Genomic DNA, 24681 nt, shown 5'->3' with positions numbered 1-24681 from the left:
TATCCTTGATGGATAGCGCATTCAAAACACTCCACGGGGCCCAGATTTTCAACAAAATGGATCTACAGAGAGCGTGTAAAACCTGATCCGCATCTGCCAGAGGTGTGAGCGGAAGACAGCATTCATAACGCCCACTGCCCAGTACAAATACTTGGTGATGCCTTTTGGACCTTCCAGCAGTCCAGCTATTTTTCAAGCCTTCATTCACAAGACCCTCCAAGACATACTACACAGGTATGTGTTTGTCTACCTTGACAACATCCTCATCTTCTCCAAGGACCCCCGAGACCACATCTGTCACATCCGATCAGTCCTTCAGTATCTCCTTGAAACCCAATTGTACTGAAAGTTAGAGAAATGCCAATTCCACACCTCAGTCATTTCCTTCCTGGGTTACGACCTTTCGCCCCAAGGCATAACCACGGACTCAGAGAAAGTTTGTGTTGTCATTGAATGGACCCGACCAAGCTCCCTCAAACAGCTACAACACTTCTTGGTCTTCTCCAACTTCTACTACCATTTCATCAGGAACTACAGCCAAACCATTGCTTCTCACACCACCCTCATTGCTGCTCACCCTCACCCTGAGCAGCAAATAATGGTGCTCGAGAGTAGCTCAAGAGATACTTCACCACTGCTCCCATTCTCCACCATCCAAATCCCTCCAGGCCTTTTGTGGTAGAGATGGGTGCATCTTACATGGACCCCAGGACCATCCTCTCTCAGTGAGAACTGGACGGGATTGTAGGGTAGAAATGTACATAATTCACGACCACTGACATTGAGCTAGAGTTTCTCTTTAAGAGGCTGGTCTGATGTGACGATGTTGTTATGTAAGGATTTTTAGCGCACATTTAGGTTTAGGTTTTGGAATTCAATAAAATGTGTTATGGGTTTCATTAAGCATAAAATGCCTCACTTTGTTTTACTTGCAAAAACTTACATTGGTGACCCTGATGCTCCAGGACGATTCCAGAGTAATTGAACATGTTGGCCAATGCAGTCGCTTTGAAAATGCCAGAGTTTTGGGAGCAAAATGCCGTTGCTTGGTTCGTTCATGTCATGGCCAGTTTCACTCTGTGAGAAATCTCCACCAATAACACCAAAGTCTACTATGTGGTAGCATTGTTCAGCAATTTCACAACTGTGGGATGGTTTGTCTGCTTGAAAACCTGCCTGAACATGATACATATTGATTGCCTCTGAATTTCTACACATGCAGTTGGAACTGAAAAATGCAGCACAGACTTTCCAATGGCTGACGGACTCTGTATTAAAAGACTGAGATTTCCTTTTGTTTACCTGGATGACATACTTGTCATCAGTGTGTCCAAATCCGCCCATGTATCTCACCTCCGCACTTTTTTCAAGTGCTTCAGCCAACCTGGGTTGATTATTAACCCTGCCAAATGCTAGTTTGACATGTAAACCATTGACTTTCTTGGCCATCAAATCTCTACAGAGCGTACGAAACCCCTCCCATCAAAAGTAGCCACTATTATGGATTTCCCACTGCCCTGCACTACTAAAAAACTACAGGAGTTTTTAGGCATGGTGAATTTCTATCAGCACTTCATTACAGGAGCCACTGAACATATATTCCCCCTGTATAGTGTGCTTAAAGGCAATACCCCTAATCACGTGCTTGACTGGTCAGCAGACATGACCAGGGCTTTCGATGTTGCCAAATGAGTTCTCTTTATTGCAACCCTACTGGTGCACCCGCTCCCAAGCACACCCATAGCCATTACTACCGATGCTTCAGACTATGCTGTGGGTGCTGTGCACGAAGAGTTGGTTGGAGGTGTGTGGCACCCACTCACCTTCTTCAGCCGGCAGTTCCAAATCCAAAAGGAAGTACAGCATATTTGACCGTGAGCTTCTTGGTCTCTGTCTGGATGTCTGCCACTTTTATTTTCTCCCATAAACCCCTCATGCATGCGATGGCCAAAATAAAAGACCCACAGTCTGCACGGCAGCAACACCACCTGGCCTATGTTTCAGAGTTCACAAAGAATGTATGACATATCATGGAAGAAAATAATGCCGTGGCTGATTGCCTCTCACGGCCACTCATTGCTACTGTACACGTAGGGATTGATTATGCTGGCATGGCAGCTGCCCAGGTTACTGATCCAGAGGTTCAGGCTTACTGAACAGGAGTCATAGGCCTGCGCTTGGCTGATATTATTGGAGTATAAAATATTATGGAGTATAAAACTTAATGCTAAAAACTATGGTGTGTTGGTATATGCTAGGGAGAGATGGCTGGGAGCGCGCCAGCTGTGAAGTTGCTGTGTAACCAAAACTGTGTGAAATGCTAAAGGACAATGATGTGTTAATATATGCTAATCAGGTATCCAATTGAATGTAGAGACAATATGTGTTAATGAAAAGTAGCTAAGAGATATTTTGCTTTGAACGTGTCGGCTGTGTAACTAAAGCTATGTAGGAGACAAGTTGTCTGCTGTGTAATTAAAACTATATAGTCGACTAGAACAAATAAGTCAATAGGTAAAAACAATAGTAACTGTGATATGCACCGCTTGGATATGTTAATGCAGCTAAACCAGGTTTGCTTTAAAAAGCGGCTGGGTCCGAAAATCGGGAGGCATTCAGCGACCAGCTCAATGACTGTCTCAACTTTGATTTGCAAATTAAAGTTTAACCCTTCTTGAAGAATTTTCTGCGTCTCCTGGTCATTTGAAAAGCACGAAAAACCACGACAATATTAAGTTCAGGGAAGGTGGAGTTTCTCTCCTGTGTGATGTCTCAACTGGTTGCCCTCACCCCATTGTGCCTGCAAACTGGAGACAGACTGTTTTTGACTCCATACACGCCTTTCGTATCTAGGCCGGAGGGCCTCACAAAAACTGGTTACAGTTTGGTTTATTTGGCACAACTCAATTACACTTGTGTAATTGGACTGCAGCTTGCATGGAGTGCCAGTGGGCAAAAATTAACAATCATGTTCAGGTGCCATTGGTGCCTTTTGAGGTCCCTGAGCGACGGTTTAACCATGTCAATGTAGACCTTGTTGGTCTTCTTCCTCCCCCGCCCCCCCCCTCCCCCCATGGTTTCATGCACCTTCTGAACATGGTGGATTGTATCACCAGGTGGCCAGAGGTTGACCCTCTATCATCGATGGTCACAGACGTGGCTCGTGCGTTCATCCTCTGACTGCAGTCCCCAATTAATTTCAGACTGCGATGACTGCGATGGCCCAGAACCTCTGTTAAGATACATCACTCTATAGTGTATCACCCACAGTACAATGGCCTATGCGAGTGGTATCACTGCTCCTTAAAGGCTGCTCAGAGGGCTTCCTTAATGGATGAGTGTTGGCATGATCATCTCCCCTGGGTCCTGCTGGGGCTCAGAACAGCTCCAAAAGAGGACCTGCAGTCATCTGCAGCTGAGTTGGTATACAGGCAGCCAGGTGATTTCATTCCTGACACCACGACTGCCTGGTCAGCCTACCAACAACGTTCCACCCTCCTTAGTAAATTTGATTCCTTTTCACCTATTCCTACCTCCCAACATGGCATACAGCACTCTTGGGTTTCTGTTGATCTATATTCTGCCTCGTTTGTTACTGTCTGCCATGAAACACACCAACATCCCCTTAGGCCGTCTTAAGATAAATGACTTTTATAATAGATAAGAGGAGTAAACCTGAACATATCTCAATAGATCACCTGAAACCGCCCACCAGGATCTGGGGTATTCCACTACCATGCCCCTGCCAACACCACGTGACCTTGAGGGTGTCAACGCACCTCTGGATGAACCTGAGGCAGCTGCAGTTCCTCCACCCTCCACCCTCCATAGGATCCAAGCTGGGCAGCTCATCCGACCTCCAGATAGGCTCACAATGCTAGTTTTAGTGAATTCTGTGGGGGCCTGTGTGGGGTAACATAACTGGGAGAAATGTACATAATTCACAACCACTGACAAATTGAGTTGGGGTTTTGCTTTAAGAGGCTGGTCTGATGTGATGACGTTATTACATAAAGAGTTTTAGCGTACCTTTGTGTTTAGGTTTTGGAATTCAATAAAATGTGTTACAGGTTTCATTAAGCATAAAATGCCTCACTTCATTTTATTTCAAGTCAAGTCAAGTCAAGTCACTTTTTATTGTCATTTCGTCCATAACTGCTGATACAGTACACGGTAAAAATGAGACAACGTTTTTCAGGACCATGGTGTTAGATGAAATAGTACAAAAACTAGACGGAACTACGTAAAAAACAACACAGAAAAAAAACTACACTAGACTACAGACCTACCCAGGACTGCATAAAGTGCACAAAACAATGCAGGCATTGCAATAAATAATGAACAAGACAATAGGCAGTAAGGTGTCAGTCCAGGCTCTGAGTATTGAGGGGTCTGATAGCTCGGGGGAAAGAAACTGTTACATAGTCAGCTCGTGAGAGACCGAATGCTTCGGTGCCTTTTCCCAGACGTCAGGAGGGAGAAGAGTTTGTATGGGGATGCGTGGGGTCCTTCATAATGCTGTTTGCTTTGCGGATGCAGCGTGTAGTGTAAATGTCCGTAATGCTGGGAAGAGAGACCCCGATGAATTTCTCAGCTGACCTCACTATCCGCTGCAGGGTCTTGCGATCCGAGACGGTGCAATTTCCGAACCAGGCAGTGATGCAGCTGCTCAGGATGCTCTCAATACAACCGCTGTAGAATGTGATGAGGATGGGGGGTGGAAGATGGACTTTCCTCAGCCTTCGCAGAAAGTAGAGACGCTGCTGGGCTTTCTTTGAAATGGAGCTGGTGTTGAGGGACCAGGTGAACACCAAGAAATTTGGTGCTGTTAACTACCTCTACTGAGGAGCCGTCGATGTTCAGCGGGGAGTGGTTGCTCTGTGCCCTCCTGAAGTCAACAACCATCTCTTTTGTTTTGTTCACATTCAGAGACAGGTTGTTGGCTCTGCATCAGTCCGTTAGCTGCTGCACCTCCTCTCTGTAAGCTGACTTGTTGTTCTTGCTGATGATACCCACCATGGCCGTGTCATCAACAAACTTGATGATGTGGTTCGAGTTGTGTGTTACAGCACGGTCATGAGTCAGCAGAGTGAACAGCAGTGTACTGAGCACACTGCGAAAACCGACAGTCTGTTGGGAGCCAGATCTGGCAGGCCCTACAGCACGAGCCTGCTCCGGCTGACACACCTGACAAGTGCATGTGGCCGTGTGTTCTGTGGCACTCCAGTGGGCCCACTCCTCACCCCTCTCCAGCCATCCAGGTGCATGATGAACCCTGGGTTTTCTGTGATTCCTGTTCTGGTGGTCCAATACGATCGAAGATGTTTGACAGTTCATCATTGCCTGTCCTCCATATGCCCAGTCCAGTTCCTCCAACCAGCGGCCCTCTGAGCTCTACCAGTCTCTCAACACCCGTGGTCCCGAATCGCCATGGATTTCATCACAGGTCTGCCTCCTTCCAATGCGCTCATGGTAATCATGACAGAGGTGGACTGGTGCTCCAAGGTGGAGCAGTTCATTGCCCTCTCAAACTTCTGTCAACTGTTGAGGTGGCAGACCTGGTTCTCCAATATGTAGCTTGCCACCATGGTTTCCATCAGGATATTGCATAGAACTGGGGCCCACAATTCGTTTCCCACTTCCAGCGAACCTTCGCATCTCAGTGAGTGTGTCCTCTGGCTATCAGCCATAGACCAGTGGTCAGTCAGAAAGAACCAATCGGTAAGTTGAGAAGTTTATGCAATGCTTCGCCACCTCTAACCCTTCTACTTGGAAATAGTACCTGTTCTGGGCATTCTACACACCACATCTGTTACGGGTATGTCACCCTTTGAAGTGCTTCATAGCTACTAAGCCCCACTGTTCCCCAAAGAAGAACAACGGTAGATGGCCTGTTTGCCAGGGCCCTGATTTGCAGCTGCTGGAATGCTTGGAAAAGGGCACTGGATTATCGTAGCTACCGTCCGCGTCTACTGGCACCAAGCCAACCACCAGCAGCGCCCAGCTGGACAACTCTGGGCTGGGGTCCATGATTGGCTGTCCACCTGAGATCTACCCCTGCGTACCGACTCCTGCAATCTCTCGCCCCATTTCATTGCTCCCTTCAAGATCACCAATTGCACCAATCCAGTCCACTTACCATCTCCAGCTGCCTCCACTCCTCAGAATCACACTATCTTCAATGTGTCCTGTCTCAAGCCCATTGCCCACAGACCCCTCAACCCAGCTGCACCTCTGGAACCTAGAGTGGTGGGATGTGGTCCAGTGTACATGGCTCATTCGTTGATGCATCCACGTCATCGTGGATGGGGTGTGCAGCATCTGGTTGACTGGGAAGGGTACAGCCCAGAGGAGAGGTCTTTGATGCCATCCAAGTTCATCTTGGATTCATCACTCATCGAGGAGTTCCATTGAATCCATTGGATCATCCTAGGCAATTGTTGGGGGGGGGGAGGTCTCCCATCAAGCCTATACTGGTAGGTACCTCCCAGTTTCCACCCAGTTACCAGGAGTCACCTGCCACTCGCTTCTGACTCACCACCTACAGCCTATTTGAACCCAGCTTTCACTCACAGTCCTTGTTCACTCAAAGAACCAGCCAGCCTCAACCAGTTGCTCCTAGCCTTCGGTTTTTATCTTGTTGCCTTGTTATGTTAAGTATCTATCTTCTCTTGCTTTGTGGCCCCCTGTGGATTGTTATTTTGCGGTTTATTATCAATATGATTGCTCACACTAAATCATCTCTGCTGCTCTGCGTTTGAGTCAAGACTCGCCTACGTACCCTGACACAGTGGAGAGCATCCTTAAAATGCTGCTTCACTGCATGGTACAGATACTGCACTGGGTTGACAGAAGAACTCAACAATAGGTAGTTAAAACTGCCCGCCACATTACCGACATCAGCCTACCCGCCATCAAGGGCATATATACAGAAAGGTGGCAGAAAAAGGCCTGCAATATCATGAAGGATCTCACCCACACTGCTAATGGACTGTTTGTCCCATCAGAGAAGAGGCTAAACAGCATCCACACCAAGACCACCAGACTCAAAAACAGCCATCAGGCTAACCAGTATCTCTACCCACTAACCCGCCCCACCACCACTACATACACATGGAGTGTATGTTCATGGAGTCAGTCGATATATACAACAGTTACTTGTACATTGTGTTTTATAGGATTGCTTTAATATTCATACTTATAGTGCATTTGCTTTGTTTCTTTATTGTGGATTTTATGCTTATTGTTTTTTTTTATGCTGCTTTGGATCTGGAGCAACAAACATTTTGTTCTCCTTTACACTAAACAATCTTGAAGCATGAAGAAGGAAGAGTAACACTCAATATCAGAGACCTTAACTCAGTCCACAATGGCAGCAGGCATCATGTTTTTGTTGACTATGTCTCACATATTGATATCGTGATAGCCATTCTTTACAATTTATCTAGAGGAGATGAAAACCAACACTCTTTATATCTGGAGCAAAAGGATCAGTAATAGCCATGTTTAGGTAATTTAGCTGGCATTATCTATTATAAGGATCTGCTCAAGGAATAAAGGAAACCAGGACTGACAGTGTCTGCCTTCCTGTTGGTAACATCCTTTAACTCTCTTCAGGAACAATAATGTCAGTGACAGAACCGATGACAAGGTAAAATAGCTCTGGCTGCTTCCAAGAGACATCGTTTAGATTAGAAGATGGATGTTAAGAGAAGGAAGAAGTGAACAAAAGCTTAATGAACAAGACCGAACAAGTTACTATAGGTTTGAGAAAGTTCAATTATAAGAAATGCCAGATCGCAAGAGAGAAGAATAATATGATCAGTCCAGATTTAAATACATTTTAAATAAATTGTAGTAAGTGAAATAGAAGAAAGCAAATTATGCATGTAAAATTGAACAGAAAATATTCTTCCTTTTAAAAAGCCAATCTGGACATGTGAGGCAATCATAAAAGATAGATGGTTTCTTTAGCAATTCCATCCATAGTGTTTAAAATATTACAAGCATCCACAAGTGCCAAGAAGTACTTCAGCATTCCTTTTCCATCAGCAGTAATCTAAAACCAAGACAGACATATAGTAATGTAACACTTTAATGTCAAGATATCTCAAAGCACTTTGCAATGAATGGAGCTTTCTTGTAACACTGAGGATTCTGTTGGCTGCACATTCAACTTCAGTGGCTCCTGGAGCTTATTATCTTTTGAATTCAGGCCCTCCCAGTAGGAATTATTCATTCTGCTCAGTCTGCCATAAAACTTAAGCGCATGTATGGTATTAAATATCTGAAGTTTAATTGTGTCACAGGATTAGAACAATAATATAGCAGTACTCTTTAATTTTGCAACTTGACACCACGTATTAACAACAGTTAGAACATAGAACAGTACAGCACAGTACAGGCCCTTCGGCCCACAATGTTGTGCCGACCCTCAAACCCTGCCTCCCATATAACCCCCTACCTTAAATTCCTCCATATATCTGTCTAGTAGTCTCTTAAACTTCACTAGTGTATCTACCTCCACCCCTGACTCAGGCAGTGCATTCCACGCACCAACCACTCTCTGAGCGAAAAAACTTCCTCTAATATCCCCCTTGAACTTGCCTCCCCTTACCTTAAAGCCATGTCCTCTTGTACTGAGCGGTGGTGCCCTGGGGAAGAGGTGCTGGCTGTCCACTCTGTCTATTCCTCTTAATATCTTGTACACCTCTAACATGTCTCCTCTCATCCTCCTTCTCTCCAAAGAGTAAAGCCCTAGCTCCCTTAATCTCTGATCATAATCCATACTCTCTAAACCAGGCAGCATCCTGGTAAATCTCCTCTGTACCCTTTCCAATGCTTCCACATCCTTCCAATACTGAGGCGACCAGAACTGGACACAGTACTCCAAATGTGGCCTAACTAGAGTTTTATAGAGCTGCATCATTACATCGCATCTCTTAAACTCTATCCCTCGACTTATGAAAGCTAACACCCCATAAGCTTTCTTAACTACCCTATCTACCTGTGAGGCAACTTTCAGGGATCTGTGGACATGTACCCCCAAATCCCTCTGCTCCTCTACACTACCAAGTATCCCGCCATTTACTTTATACTCTGCCTTGGAGTTTGTTCTTCCAAAGTGTACCACCTCACACTTCTCTGGGTTGAACTCCATCTGCCACTTCTCAGCCCACTTCTGTGTCCTATCAATGTCTCTCTGCAATCTTTGACAATCCTCTACACTATCTACAACACCACCATCCTTTGTGTCGTCTGCAAACTTGCCAACCCACCCTTCTAACCCCACATCCAGGTCGTTAATAAAAATCACAAAAAGTAGAGGTCCCAGAACAGATCCTTGTGGGACACCACTAGTCACAACCCTCCAATCTGAATGTACTCCCTCCACCATGACCCTCTGCCTTCTACAGGCAAGCCAATTCTGAATCCACCTGGCCAAACTTCCCTGGATCCCATGCCTTCTGACTTTCTGAATAAGCCTACCGTGTGGAACCTTGTCAAATGCCTTACTTAAAATCCATGTAGATCACATCCACTCCACTACCCTCATCTATATGCCAGGTCACCTCCTCAAAGAACTCTATCAGGCTTGTTAGGCACAATCTGCCCTTCACAAAACCATGCTGACTGTCCCTGATCAGACCATGATTCTCTAAATGCCCATAGATCCTATCTCTAAGAATCTTTTCCAACAGCTTTCCCACCACAGACGTAAGGCTCACTGGTCTATAATTACCTGGACTATCCCTACTACCTTTTTTGAACAAGGGGACAACATTCACCTCCCTCCAATCCTCCAGTACCATTCCCGTGGACAACAAGGACATAAAGATCCTAGCCAGAGGTTCAGCAATCTCTTCCCTTGTCTCGTGGAGCAGCCTGGGGAATATTCCATCAGGCCCCAGGGACTTATCCATCCTAATGTATTTTAACAACTCCAACACCTCCTCTTTCTTAATACCAACATGCTCCAGAACATCAACCTCACTCATATTGTCCTCACCGTCATCAAGTTCCCTCTCAGTGGTGAATACCGAAGAGAAGTATTCATTGAGGACCTCGCTCACTTCCACAGCCTCCAGGCACATCTTCCCACTTTTATCTCTAATCGGTCCTACCTTCACTCCTGTCATCCTTTTGTTCTTCACATAATTGAAGAATGCCTTGGGGTTTTCCTTTACCCTACTCACCAAGGCCTTCTCATGCCCCCTTGTTGCTCTTCTCAGCCCCTTCTTAAGGGGCTATATTCCTCAATAGACCCATCTGATCCTTGCTTCCTAAACCTCATGTATGCTGCCTTCTTCTGCCTGACTAGATTTTCCACTTCACTTGTCACCCATGGTTCCTTCACCCTACCATTCTTTATCTTCCTCACCAGGACAAATTTATCCCTAACATCCTGCAAGAGATTCTTAAACATCGACCACATGTCTATAGTACATTTCCCTGCAAAAACATCATCCCAATTCACACCCACAAGTTCTAGCCTTATAGCCTCATGATTTGCCCTTCCCCAATTAAAAATTTTCCTATCCTCTCTGACTCTATCCTTTTCCATGATAATGCTAAAGGTCAGGGAGCGGTGATCACTGTCCCCCAGATGCTCACCCACTGACAAATCTGTGACCTGATCCAGTTTGTTACCTAATACTAGATCTAGTATGGCATTCCCCCAGAAAGTCTGTCAACATACTGTGACAGGAATCCATCCTGGACACGCTTAACAAACTCTGCCCCATCTAAACCCTTGGAACTAATCAAGTGCCAATCAATAGTAGGGAAGTTAAAGTCACCCATGATAACAACCCTGTTATTTTTGCACCTTTCCAAAATCTGCCTCCCAATCTGCTCCTCGGTATCTCTGCTGCTACCAGGGGACCTATAGAATATCCCCAATAGAATAACTGCTCCCTTCCTGTTCCTGACTTCCACCCATACTGACTCAAAAGGGGATCCTGCTACATTACCCACCCTTTCTGCAGCTGTAATAGTATCCCTGACCAGTAATGCCACCCCTCCTCCCCTTTTTCCCCCCTCTCTATCCCTTTTAAAGCACTGAAATTCAGGAATATTGAGAATCCATTCCTGCCCTGGTGCCAGCCAAGTCTCCGTAATGGCTACTACATCATAATTCCATGTATGTATCCAAGCTCTCAGTTCATCACCTTTGTTCCTGATGCTTCTTGCATTGAAGTATACACACTTTAGCCCTTCTACCTTAATGCCCTTTATTCTGCTGCTCTTTCCTCAAAGCCTCTCTATATGTTAGGTCTGGCTTTACTCCATGCACTTCTTTCACTTCTGTATCGCTCCGGGTCCCATCCCCCTTGCAAATTAGTTTAAACCCTCCCGAACCATGCTAGCAAACCTACCAGCAAAGATATTGCTCCCCCTTGAGTTCAGGTGCAACCCATCCAATCTGTACAGATCCCACCTTCCCCAGAAGAGATCCCAATGGTCCAAAAATCTAAAACCCTGCCCCCTGCACCAACTCCTCAGCCACGCATTCAACTGCCATCTCCTCCAATTCTTACCATCACTATCATGTAGTACTGGCAGCAATCCTGAGAACGCCACCTGTGAGGTCCTGTTCTTCAGCCTTCTGCCTAGTTCCCGAAACTCACACTTCAGGACCTGCCTATGTCGTTGGTCCCAACCTGTATCACGATTGATTAATTCACTCAAAACTGTTTACATTCCCTTAAGAACACTGACTTATAGTATTTTCTCCAATTCATTTTAAAGCTATCTATTTAATTGCATTCAGATTCATCCAAGGCGGATCTTAACTTCGCTAGCTGAGCATCTGACTAAATATAAATTAAAAGCCAAGTCAATGACTATCAGAGAAGAATTCCTTACATGTGCACTTGAGATGGCTTTGGGATCATAGTGTAATTTTAACTGTTGCTAAGAATATCTAGGTATGTAGCAGAAGCCACACCTGATACGTTTAAAATATATTACTGAAAAAGGAAAGATTCTTGCCTTTCACAAACCTTTCAGAATGTCTCAAAGTGCTTCCCACCCAATGAAGCCAATTGTTGCAATCTGAGAGCCAATCAGCGTTCACTTCTAAAAAGCAATGTAATCATCTTCTTTTGTATAGCTAGGGCAGAATAAGTGGATGTTAAAATTGCATACTGATCTCTATGAGACAGCTGATGATATCCTAAACAGTACTTCAGTCCATCTATGGTATGCATATTCAAACATGAGGCTGCAGTGTGCATTAGTGCATCTTTTATTAATGAAATATTTATACTTTCTGTGACTTATGTAAATGTGTCATAATGTGGTGCAACATTTATATGGTTCAATGATTGAATCTCTGACCAAATTTTTGTTGGACAGTGTTGGTACAAATCTGATTTTGCACCATCAACTTTCTGTATCCAGAAAAATCATCAGAAAGGTTTCTGAAGCTGCTTCTTGGCAAGAGGCCAGTATTGTCCCAGAATGAGAATTCGGGGTCAGCTACAATCATCTCATATTCTTCAAGTATGATTCAGATCCTGTCTGACCATGAACTGGTAATGATGGCAGCCACAGAACTGGTGCAGGTTTTACATCATGGCAATGTTCATCTCTATGTTCACATATTGAGTGTTATTTCTTTAGCTCCAGGTGAAAACACAGCAGGAAAAAAGGTGAAAAGTTTGGGTTGAGCCTTAGGTGATAGGAACATTAGGATGTACTCGAATTTTTTGGTCTAAAGGTTTCAGATATCTTGTAAGTTATGCATTATCTTGACGGAGACATGACAACAATATGGCAGTTATTTCCAATCTAATATCACTTAATGCATACCATTATCATAAGGAAACAAGCAGGTGATGGTTAAGACCTATCACCATCTTCTGAAGGAATTGTACAAGACATTGGTGAGGCCACATCTAGAGTAATATGTACAATAGTAGTTACCTTGTTATAGGAAAGAGTGTAAAGAAGATTTATGAGAATATTGCCAGGGCTGAGTTACAGAGACAGGAAAGGCAGGCTAGAGTTTATTCAGTGGAGTGTAGAAGTCTGAGAGGTGACCCTATATGGGTGTATAAAATAATGAGGCACAAAGTTACTTTGAATGTACACAGTCTTTTTTTTCCCAGGGAAGGAGAATCAAAAACTAGAGGACATAAATGTAAGATGACAGGAAAATTAAAAAAAAAACTTGGGAGGCAACTTCTTCTTGCAGAGTGTGGTGTATGTGGAATGAGCTATCAAAGTTAGTGGTTGAGGTAGATACAATAGCAATATTTAAAAGACAGTTGGACAGGTACATGGATAGGAAAAGTTTAGAGGGATATAGGCAAAACATGGGGACATTGGACTTAGATTAGATGGGCATCTTGGTCAGCATGGACAAGTTGGGCCGAAAGGCCTGTTTCCATGCTGTATTGCTCTGTGACTATTATTAGTAAGATATAAATTTATGCTTAAAATCACAGGAACAACATTTTTATTAAGTTCTTTAGTCTGGGATTTTTTTTAGTGGGCTTCCTATCCAGAACCATATGGTGAAAATTACATTGTCCCAGAAATGCCTCACAACATTCCTTCCATGACAATCTCTAATTTCCCTTGCAGTGCTTCAAGAAGCATGATGAATGGTAAAGAAACTACTTGATACACAGCCTAGTGAATAGAACTAAATAGTGATTCCATACCATTGCTGCTCTTGTACTTCTCAATAACATACAACATGCAGGGGTTATGGTCAGATAGGCTACAGTTTAAGTAAATGCTGAAAATGTTTTAAACCAAATGTACTTTGAGCATTATCTTTCAGCAGTCTATGAACATAAGAAATGAATTGTGAGGAAAGATCATCAAACCCAAAGTGATTATTCTAACCTTTAAATAGAGCATTCTCATTTTACTAACAAGCTACTACCCACCTCCGTGGTATCCCCATGACCAAACTCTCCAGGCTTAAGTATTACTAATGTTGGCTTAAGTAAATAGCTTGCTTCTCCAGTACAGTACAAAGAGATATTCCACCTTTCATCCAGGACATTCAGCATGGCTTTGTGTGTGGGAAATTGTGTATCATAACTGAGTTTTCTTTAAAGAAATGACCAAGAGGATTGATGAGGGTGGGACAGTACATGCTACCTACATTGGAGGATCAGAGGGATCTTGGGGTCTGAGTCCATTGGACACTCAAAGTTGCTACGCAGGTTGACTCTGTGGTTAAGAGGGCATACAGTGCATTGGCCTTCATGAACCGTGGGACTGAGTTCAAGAGCTGAGAGGTAATGTTGCAGCTATATACGACCCTGGTCAGACCCCACTTGGAGTACTGTGCTCAATTCTGGTTGCCTCACTACAGGGAGGACGTGGAAACCATAGAAAGGGTGCAAAGGAGATTTACAAGGATGTTGCCTGGAATGGAGAGCATGCCTTATAAGAATAGGTTGAGTGAATTCGGCCTTTTTCCGTTGGAGCAACAGAGGATGAGAAGTGACCTGATAGAGGTGTATAAGATAATGAGAGGCATTGATCGTGTGGATAGTCAGAGGCTTTTTCCCAGGGCTGAAATGGCTAGTGTGAGAGGGCACAGTTTTAAGGTGCTTGGAAGTAGGTACAGAGGAGATGTCAGGGGTAAGTTTTTTTACGCAGAGAGTGGTGAGTGTGTGGAATGGGCTGCCGGTGGCAGTGGTGGAGGTGGATACGATCGGGTCTTTTAAGAGACTCCTGGATAGATACAAGGAGCTGAGAAAAATACAGGGCTATGGGCAACCCTAGGTATTTCTAAGGACATGTTCGGCACAGATTTGTGGGCTGAAGGGCATGTATTGTGCTGTAGGTTTTCTATGTTTCTATGTTTACATGGATTTTAGCAAGGCCTTTGATAGGTCTGGCATGGTATGTGGTCAGGAAGGTTAGATCATATAGGATCCAGAGTGAGCTAACCAATTGGATGCAAAATTGGCTTGGTGGTAGGAGTCAGAGGTAGGGGAGGGTTATTTTCAAATGTGAGGCCTGTGATCAGTGATTATTGTGACTACTGCAACACTGCAGGGATCAGTACTGGGTCCATTGTTGTTTGTTATCTGTAGTAAAAATATGGATGAGAATGTTTTTGGCTTGTGTAGTAAGTTTGCAGAACTTGGGGGTATAGTGGGCAGTGAAGGAAGTTACCTTAGATCACAAAGGGTTCTAGATCAACTGGGAAAATAGACCAAGGAATGACAAATGGAATTTAACTTGGACAAATGTGAAGGGTTACATTTTGTGAAGTTATACTAGGGCAGGACTTGCACAGTAGAGAGAAGGGCCAAGAGAAGTGTTGGAGAACAGAGAAACTAAGAGGTCTAAGTATATAGGCCTTTGAATGTTGTGTCACACAGGTGGGCAGGTGGTGAAGAAGGCATTGGGCATGCTTGCTTTCAACAGTTAGAGCACTGAGTGTAAGAGTTGGGTCTTAGTGTTACAACTGAGCAAGGTGTTCATGAGACCATGTTTATCGTACTGTCAAGCAATTGGAAGGATGCCAATAAGCAGGAAAGGGGGTAGAAAAAAATTAAACGCGTGATCAGGACTGAGAGTTTGAGTTATAAAGAGAGACTGAATAGGTTTGTTTTACCCTGGAACTGAGGGATCACCTTAGAGGTATACCTTAGAGTTCATGGCTAGAATGAACTCCTGCCTCAGCAAGGATCTGGACCAACTGAAATTTGCCTATTGCTATAATAGGGCTACAGCAGAGACAATCTCAATGACTCCACACGCTCTTAGATCTCCTGGATAATACAAACACCTATGTCAGGATGCTGTTCACAGCTCACATTTAACACCATCATTCCTACAGTCCTGATTAAAAACCTATAGAACCTGGGCCTCTGTACCTCTCTCTGCAACTGGAACCTCGACTTCCTAACCAGAAGACCACAATCTGTGTGGATAAGTAATAACATCTCCTCACTGCTGACGATCAACACTGGTGCACTGCAGGGATGTGTGCTTAGTCCACTGCTCTACTCTCTCTATACTCATGACTGTGTAGCTATGCATAGCTCAAAATCCATATATAAATTTACTAATGATACAACCATTGTTGGTAGAATCTTGAACAGAGATGAGAGGGCGTACAGGAGTGAGATATGCCAGTTAGTTGAGTGGTGTCGCAGCAACAACCTTGCACTCAACGTCAATAAGACAAAAGAGCTGATTGTGGACTTCAGAAAGGGTAAGATGAGGGAACATGGACCAATCCTCATTGAGGGATCAGAAGTGAGAGAGTTAGCAATTTCAAGTTCCTGGGTGTCAATATCTTGCAGGCTGTAACCTGATCCCAGCATATTGATGCAGCTATTGTCGTGATTACTTGAAATGACCTGGAGACACAGACAACTGTTCAAGAAGTTTAAACCTTTATTTGCAAACAAAGGCTGAGGCAATCAATGAACTTGTCACCGAAAGCCCACCGAGCTCCGATGTACAGCATTCTTTATAGTAATTTCTTATCTCAGTTACATTTCGGTTTCATCAGCATACCCAATCAATTTTTAGTTGCATATCATCTATATATTAACTAATCAATCGCTCTTGCCTAGCTCTCGGTGCGCCACCGTTATTTTTCACCCGTTCACATTGGGGCCCTATTCCTGGCCAAGGTTATTTTTTCCAGACAACCTCCCTCACATTACATTCCTGCTCGCACCATCCTGTCCGCCACCGTTATCTCTTACTAAACAAAGGCTGAGTGTAATACATGGAGTACATTTCAGCTAATAGTGCTGCTAGCTAAACAGGTGTTCTTTAACTGCCACAGTATGTAGCTAAGAGAATACAAGGTATCTAGTAAAACAATATATAGCAAAATGTGTCTAGTAAAATATTACATAGTAATATTCAGTACATAGGAGTGATTACATAGTATAGTAAATAGCTAGTACATAGTGATTATATTTCAGGTATATTTCTCAATACTATAAAGAAGGTAAGACAGCAGCTATATTTCATTAGGAATTTGAGGAAATTTGGTTTGTCACCTAAAAAACTTCTACAGATGTACCATGGAGAACATTCAGACAGGCTGCAACACTGTCTGGTGTGGGCTGGGGGGGGGGGGGGGGGTGCTATTGCAGGGGATCATAAGAAGCTACAGAATGTTGTAAAATTAGTCTACTCCACTACGCCTACTAGCCTCTGTGGTATCCAAAATATCATCAAAGAATGGTGAATCAGAAATGCAGTGTCCATTAGTAAAGACCCTCATCACGCAGAACATAGGAGGAGAATTAGACCATTCAGCCCATCGAGTCTACTCTGCCATTACATCATGGCTGATCCTGGATCCCAATTAACCCCATACACCTGTCTTCTCACCATATCCTTTGATGCCTGGCCGATCAGGAAATGATCAACTTCCACCCTAAATATATGCACAGACTTGGTCTCCACCACAGTCTGTGCAAAGAAAGCATTCCACAGATTTACTACTCTCTGGCTTAAAAAACAAATCCTACTTACCTCTGTTCTAAAGCATTGTCCCTCAATTTTGAGGCTGTGCCCTCTAGTTCTGAATACCCCCACCACAGGAAACATTGTCTATCCACCCTATCTAGTCCTTTCAACATTCGGTAGGTTTCAATGAAATCCCCCAGCATTCTTCTATATTCCAATGTGTACAGGCCCAAAGTTGCCAAACACTCCTCATTTGCTAACCCCTTCATTTCCAGAATCATCCTCATGAACCTCCTCTGGGCTCTCTCCAATGACATCACATCCCTTCTGGGATATGTGGCCGAAAACTGTTGACAATACTCCAAGTGAGGCCTTACTAATGTCTTATCTGGTCAATGTTACACTGCTATGTATTCAAACTTGTTGAACACAGATGGCTGCAGTATTTCCGATACTTTAGCTCTGAATTTTAAATAATATCATTACCTTTCTTATGCTTTGAGAGTCTCTGAGACCATGAAAGCTATTAAATAATTATATGCATTTCTATTTGCTCTTTGACATTCCTCCTCTAACGTTTCAATAAAAGCGAGACTCCTCTTACCTTGTGATGCACTATCAATAACTCTAGGAGACTGGAAGTAGAGTAAATAACGATAGGCTTTTATTAACAGCGAAAAGGAGCACGAACATGTTGAATGAGTGACGGAGGAGCAGTGCCTCAATCACCTTTATACAGGGGTCTGTGGGAGGAGCCACAGGAGCAGTCAGCAGAGGGGCGTGTCTAGACAGGTATACATGATTTACCACACCTTGCTCCTTTCTTATCTATCTAATTAATGTCAGATAGCTAGCTGTAATTCCTTTTGCTTATCTAATTTTATATCTTTCGTTCTCATACCTACAATTTTTTCCCAAAACTTGCCTCCGGAATATCATTAAAATACAAAAGTTTCCAAATAAACAGTGTTTACTTTTATAAAGTAGGCCAAGAGCCTGCTAAAGTAGTCGCATCACCAGCTTGCTGGATCACCATATTAGCCTTCAAATGTCACACTGTTTGGATGATATCCACTGCTGGATTTGCTTTAGATAAAACTGGAAAATTAAGCCAATGAACTGGTACTTATTGTCAATGGTGAGCTCTTCGAACACACATTTCAATGGGTGACTTACCTTTTGCAGATCTGCTATTGATAATGCACTCTCAGAAGCCTTTCTAAATTTTAATTCACATGGCCACTTCAAAATTCTGTTTCCCGCATGTGTTACTCAATATTTATTTATGGTAAAAACCTATTGGCATTTTACCAGCCTGTTTATATTATCCCAATTTCAGTTGCTCATGGCCACATTGTTTATTGCATATTGAGTCCAATATCAATTAGATTTTGAAATTATGCCCTGTATGTTCACATAGAGTAGATTGAAAATAGCAGTGATCTCAATGCCAGTTCCCAAGAATCACCCACTTTTTACTTCCATCATCTTAAAAAAAATGGCTCCTGAACCACTTTTGTATCCATGCTGTTCCAGTATTATTAGATCCATCTATCCCAGAAAAGTGAAAAGATACTTCTGAAATCTTCTAGTATTGAAAGATTCTGAATAGACCCATTGCTTATAGAAGCAGTATTGGGTTTATGTGCAAGTAGATGACATACAGGGTATAGCTTCAATCATTCTTGTCTTGTTTTGGGTTTGATAAATTCACAATATTCAACTCCATTTGCAACTCCTCGGGAAATAAACTGGACTATACTTGCATACTGCAAGAATAGACTGGCTAATGCCACAACAAGTGAGAGTCCAACCATCTACCCCTAACATTCAATGACGTTACAAGTTTGTCATCCTGGGGGCAGATGACCATTGACCAGATGCTCACTGGACCAACCACATCAATTCTGTAGCTACAAGAGCAGGACAGAAATTGAATATCTAATGCAGGTGACTCACCTTTGACATCTCAAAGCCTTTCTGCCAATTAAAAATCGAAAAGCATGAGTGTGATTGAATACTCACCACTTGCTTAGATGAGTATAGCTCTAACAACTTTTAACAGGATCAACAACATTGAAGACAAAGCAGACCGATGCCCCATCCACTACTGTAAATACTTATTCCCTGCATCAGTATACACCATAGATGCAGGCTGTCAGGGCATCAATGGTTTAAAGAATGCATTGGAGCTGCTCATCTAGGCCACACCAGAAGCTCCTCACAAATCCGTGATCTCTATCACCAAAAAGGACATGGGGAAACTGGCATATTGAAACACTATCACCATTCCAAGTCATATACTATCCTTATTGGAAATACACTCAGTGGCCATTTTACTAGGTATACCTATACATGTGCTCATTTATATAAATATCTAATCAGCTAATCATGTGGCAGCAATTCAATGCATGAATAATGCAAATGTGGTCAAAACGGTCAGCTGTTCTTCTGATCAAACATTAGAATGGAAAAGAAATGTGATCTAAATGCCTTTGACCATGAAACGATTGTTGGTGCCGGACTAGGAAGTTTGAGTATCTCAGAAACTGCTGATTTCCTGAGATTTTCGTGCACAATTTCTAGAATTTACAGAGAATGATGCACAAAACAAAAAAAAAAACATCCAGTAAGTGGCCTTGTTAATGAGAGAGGTCAGTGAGGAATGTCCAGACTGGTTCTAGCTGACAGAAAGGCGACAGTTAACTCAAATAACCATGCGTTACAACAGTGGTTTGCAGAAGAACATCTCTGAATGCACAACATGTCAAACCTTGAAGTGGATGGCTATAGCAGCATAACATCACAAACATACACTTTATTTGTTACATGAGGTACCTAATAAATTGGCCACTGAATGTAGGTTGTTATTCTTTCATCAAGTCTGAATGCCGGAACTCCCTCTGAAAATGCTGTATCTTTCTATCCTCCTGTGTCATTTTATGAGCACAAGAACAAGGGCTACATTACATGCTCCTCAATCCTGTTCCATCATAGTTCACACTATATTTCAACCATATCGCATGATTCTTTTTCAGCTCAAAAACCTGCCTTGATATACTCTGTAACATAGATTGGATCGGTAATTGCAAATATTCAAACCCACTGAGTATTTTTTTCCTCGCTTCTTTATCCTCAGACAATGACCAACTTTTGCAGAGTCAGCAGTCACAGAAAGTCCCTCCCAGGATTCTTTTATTAAACTCAGCCAACTTTCAGAATGTTATTGGCATTTATCGCCCATCTCAAATTGCTTTAAGGAAATGATGGTGAGTCACCTTCTTCAACAGCCATTGTTCCCATGTTGTTGAGATGGGAGATTCAGGACTTACATTCAACAATGATAAAAGAATGCCAATATTTTCCAAGTCAGGATAGTATGTGATTTGGAAGGGATCAAAGGGTGGGGGCAGGAAGAATATTGAAATATTTCTATTACTCTTGTCTTTCTTGGTGGCAGAGACAATGAGTTTGAAAGGGGTTGGCAGAGTAAACTAGTTTCAATGGTTCAATTAAATATCAGAGAATGTATAACAGTACACAACCTGAAATTCTTACTTTTCACAGACATTCATGAAACAGGAAACCCCACAGAATAAATGATGGAAACATCAAAACCTCAAAGCCCCCTCCCCTCTCCCATGCACAAGCAACAGCAGAAGAATCGACTCTCCCCTTCCTCCGCTTCTGCCAGTAGAAGCACAACACACCCCACCCCTCCACCATGCAAGCAAATAGCAAAAGCACCCAAGGAGACCTTGATCCAGCACTTCAGTATCTCAGACAGGTTCCCTCTCTCCACCAAGGTCTTCCAGAACATTCTTGGAGATAGCGAAGAACCAGGTCACACAGCCAGTCTGAAAACCCACTGCTTGCGAAGAACAGTAGTTTGAACTGCAAATCACAGACTCAAACTGAACCCAACCACCTTGAAAAGAAAAGAAAGACATAAGAGAAGAAGTTATAGTTGCAATGAATTTTGAAGAGTGTACTATCCTTTGGTTATGGAAATGTTTTTCTTCATTTCAGGTTTAAAAGCCCTACTTTCAGATTATGACCTTTGGTTCTGAGTCCTTCGCAGGGACTGGACACCCACTGTATCCTGATAAGCCCCCATGCATTTGGACTAGTGAATCACAAACTTTCTTCCAACATTAAAAAGAAAAAAATACTTCATTAATTATCCCAATATTAATAATAAGTAAACCAAGATTCACCATTATTTACAATTAAGCAGCTGATATTCTTTAGAAGGGCATACCCTTTTGTTATTGTGTTTTCTGCAGTGCAGTTCTTCTTGTGGGTACATATTTCTTTTGAAGCTGTCTTTTGTAATGCCCACTTACCTTTCAACAGCTTATCAATCAAGGCTCCACACTCTAGTTAAAAATATATATGAACAAACTTAATAGCTTTCAATGCTGAAAAACTGAAATGTGATTTTTCAGGTGACCAGGCTATATTCATTGTTGAAAAGGCTGAATAAGAACACTATTGCCTTTGCCAGATCTGAGTATTCCATTGGATTTTTATTCATCTCCTGTAAATTATTGCATCAACTTTCAGAAACCAATATATTCCTGAGTTCGAATCAGACATCAATTGGGAGGTTGTTGGTTTTGTGTTTTCCCATTGATCAGAAAGGCAATTATTGTATGCCAAACTTAGGGTAGCAATTCTGATTTCTCAGATGGTGAAGCCCCTCTGTATATCATTCCACTCTGGTGTATTCCTGTCTGAAGCCAACTCAAGCACTTCAGTGCATTGATTGAGGCAACTCATTAGTCCTGAGAAAGAACTCTTCACGGCATGAAAGAATTACTGTATGCTAATTTTCCTCTCCTCAGCCAAAAGAAAGCCTTTGTGCCTGATTTGATAAATGTTTTTCTGAGCCTCTCTGCAAAACTTTCTTTGATTTGCAGAGCTATTTCAGTCACTAACAATTCATTTTTATTTCATTAGCCTCTACCATTTTCTGAAATGTGACTATATGGAGACCTAGAGAAGTCAACCATACTCTACTGATGTTTTCAATAGTGTTGAGCACTTTTCTTGATGTAGGAAGTATGACTTAAATTTCTCAAAAATATCAATAAAATTCTGCTTAGTGCTGATCCAAGAGACAGGAACTCATGCTGCTATTTTTAGCTATTTATAATTCTCAAGGTTTAACATATTAGGAAAGGTGCTTCAATTCTTCTACCATAAACAGCATAAATGTGGAACTACAAAAGATACTGGTTAATTGGGCTATTGTTAATCAGGGAAACCACTTATTTAGGACAGCTCTTAAAGAACAGAAGCTAATTGAGAAAATAGCTGGGATGCCCTTTGTTTATTTAAGACACTATGCTGCTTAATTGGGACAGGAAAACATTGCCAAACTGTTTCTAAATAGCATCAGTCGTGTGCACTTGTCTAGCTGTTAGTCACTACACTGTGCGTCAGTTGCATGTATTTGTGTTAAAAAGCAATGATTTTTGTCACTGATAGTTGGCGAGAAATAAGTAGTAAATCAATTCCAAATTGTTTTGCCCACTGCAGTTTCAAGCATTCAGGCTTGGAGATGCCATAAACTGCTAGGATTGCAAATGAAATTATTTAATTACTTCAACAAGTTAGAAACTACAAAGAATTTGAAGGTATCGCCAATCATTTTGAATACTCCAATGAAAATGAAGATTTGGAGGATGCGATAGTCAACAGCATTGTATGAAGGCAGTTCATTATCTGCTCTTGCTGTCTGTGCTGATTTTGTTCGTTTACATTCAATCAAAAGAACATGGCAGTGTACACTGGATGAATTCCTCCATCAATAACTATTGGGAACTAATGCACAGTTTTATAGCATTGTAGTAGTATTAGTAGTGTTCTAATTTGTTCTGTATTTCATTTAAATACATAATTTATTACTCAGTTAAACATTAGTTTGTCTTTTTTCTGATGAAACTTTGGCTAATTGGGGCAGCTGCTTATATGGACCAAAATGTACTGGTTCTAAAGTGTCCCAACTAACTGGAATCTTTCCAAAGCACTCCTGGTCAAGTGTAGATCAGTCTGCTGATATTTGAGGGCAGTCATGGACAAAGTGAGCACTGGACCAATACCAAATATCTGGTTCCCTGGCATGTCCTGTAATTTTCAATATACATTGTTATTTTCCAGCTTGTTCAGCCCCACCATATTTTACATTGCAAGTTTCTGCACATAGCCCAACAAGTTATTCAATGAGCTGATTTTCCCAATCATTGATGAAGAAATTCACGCCATAAATCAGATGGTTCACCTGATGGAGAAGTGATTTACACTTTCACCCTAGTCATAGGAAGCAAATAACACATCAGATGTGGGAACAGCTTGTGGTTATTTTTTGTTTGACACATCCAATCCAAGTGAGATAAGCAGACAGTTCTTTAGATTACTCAGTAATTCTTCTATGGATAGTAATGCCAATACATTACAATTAATTTGCCTTGCTTTTTGGACAAAAAAAGTTCAGTTGGTAAAGACTTTTAATCAAGTTCAGTGTCTATTCACTTAATCTAAAACTATCCATGGTAAAATAATTATAATCAAATAGTCCTTTGCTATCACAAATGTGATCATCTTCTACCTACTACTTTGCAGAAACATGTGAAATATGTAGTTACACATTTCCTTCTTTCAGTTTTTCAGTTTGAAGGCATTGCATATTATATCTTCAGACATGCTGAGAAAGTGGTTTCCTCTACATAATTCACAAATTACACAGTAGCTTCAGCAACTGACATATCTCTTCAAATGTTGCATTTGCTTTAAAGGTAGTTATTATAAGAACATGGCAGGTTTTGTGACATATTTGCAAAATTATCAAGATTACTGCCTGGCACAGTATGTGGAGTGTAAGTTCAACAACAGGCAATTTTGCACACCAGCTACCACACAAACTGGCAAGGTACCAACTCAAGTGGAGTACTAATTCTGCTGCATACATATTAATGCTCACAGCTGGGTAGGGTTGTGTGTAAGTGCCACTCAGCACTTATTCTTTCTCTCTGACATACATGCACACCGTGTTATTCAATACCTTCCCCTCTCTCAATCTGTCCCTGAACTTTATCCTCAATTCTCTATGAACCATTTCACCTGCTACCCCTGCTCTGGAACCATACCTTACACTCTGAGTTTCTCCCACTCCTTTCCCATCAAATCTTATACCCCTCTCTCTCTATCTCCAGGTACACTATACATTTGACTGCACTTAGCCTCATATTGTTCTGCTTC

This window comes from Hemitrygon akajei, chromosome 11 (genome assembly GCF_048418815.1).
Source record: "Hemitrygon akajei chromosome 11, sHemAka1.3, whole genome shotgun sequence".
Lineage (NCBI taxonomy): Eukaryota > Metazoa > Chordata > Chondrichthyes > Myliobatiformes > Dasyatidae > Hemitrygon > Hemitrygon akajei.
Note: the sequence above shows the minus strand (reverse complement) of the source record.